General features: G+C 47.0%; 1 long non-coding RNA gene across 1 annotated transcript; it reads right to left on the bottom strand.

Annotated features, from left to right (window-relative positions):
- Window positions 1–237: 237 nt before the first annotated feature.
- Window positions 238–1,111, bottom strand: LOC140853070 (uncharacterized). The gene is made up of 2 exons (XR_012136147.1): window positions 752–1,111; window positions 238–648 (listed from the first exon to the last, which is right to left on the bottom strand). It is a non-coding gene; the product is annotated as an uncharacterized lncRNA (long non-coding RNA).
- Between the last annotated feature and the right edge of the window lie 254 nt (window positions 1,112–1,365).

Below are 1,365 nucleotides of genomic sequence, written 5' to 3'. Positions count from 1 at the left end.
CATAAGTTCAGCCTCTCTTCCACCTCCACTTCTCTCCTCACACGCCTAGAGTAAGCTGCTGCCATACTCCATGCTCTAAGGAGTTGGACTGATCCTTGAAGAGTGCTTGAAGGAGATCAGGTGCCGTCCAACTGAAGAAAGGAGAAAGGCTGCGGCAATTGTTGATTCAACAGCCCAGGAGATCAGTTTGTTGCTGATCGAGAGCCCTCATATCTATTTTGGAGAAGCCAAATCGGATTTAGAGAAATAGTTTTAGATGAAGATCCGAGTAGAGGACAGATACATACGTGGCTCAACAATAAATCTTGATAACATCATGATCATCAGATTGCAGAGATCGTCTAATATGATCACTCTTTTTCTTTATTATATGCTGATGTGCCGGGTTGGTGAAAAAATTTTGAATCCCGCAGCTTCTGATCCAAACTGATCGAATGCGCGTACACGATCCTTCAACTGGTATCCAGCCCGAAAAAAAATTTTTGCGATCTTCTCCTCCTCCGCTGTCTATAGTGGATCCTCTCCGCTGCCTATAATGGATACTCTCCTCCGCTGCTGGCACTTCTCTCCTTACCACGACTCCGCCGTCCGCTCCAATCGCTCCCTTGCGACCGATCCCATGTCCGCCGAACGCTCACCCTCTGCATACTGTCTTCAAAAAGATCATGAAAAAAAAAAATAAAGAATCAAAAAGCCTTCCATGGCGACCGTCTTGCTTCGCCCTCAGAAACAAGGAGGAAGAAAAAGGAACCCTTCTCCGTGGACGGAAATCTTGTTCTTCCCGAGAGGGACAGAAAGAAGGCGGAGAAGCGGTGTTGGAGATGGGAGACCTAAAATAATAGAGAAGAGAGGGAGAAATCGCTTTGCTTCTTGATTCCCCTCCCAGTTTTCGTTTTCTCTCCGTGACTCCGCCTCGGGTTTTATTCCCACCTCCTCGTCGTAAAAAAGAAAAAAAATTCTCACCTCTCCTCTCCCCAATTTTTGGCTGAAAAGGATGTATGATGGAAAAAGTATGCATATTATATTTAAGTGATAAAATGCCACGGACTGTAGCTGTTGTTTGGCAAGGGGGGACCATGGCACATGGGTCGCCCCCATTCGCTTTGGCCTCGAAAAGTGACCCGTAGGCGGAGACGGTGTGGCCTGCACTCAGGGCCTTACACCGATCGTCCATGACACCAGACCACACGAACCTAACGTCGGACCTCCAACGGGCTTGGGCTCCAGCCAAGTTCGGGCCGGATTAAAGATATATCCGAGCTCAATCTTAAAATTAAATAGATTTTAAATTTTAATCTAAATTAGGTTCAAAATTTTTCGAACCGAGTCCAAAGCTCGATCCGATCAGATAGGCCTCGGGCCGGC

This window comes from Elaeis guineensis, chromosome 13 (assembly GCF_000442705.2).
Source record: "Elaeis guineensis isolate ETL-2024a chromosome 13, EG11, whole genome shotgun sequence".
NCBI lineage: Eukaryota > Viridiplantae > Streptophyta > Magnoliopsida > Arecales > Arecaceae > Elaeis > Elaeis guineensis.
Note: the sequence above shows the minus strand (reverse complement) of the source record. Positions and strands in the feature narration are given on the sequence as shown.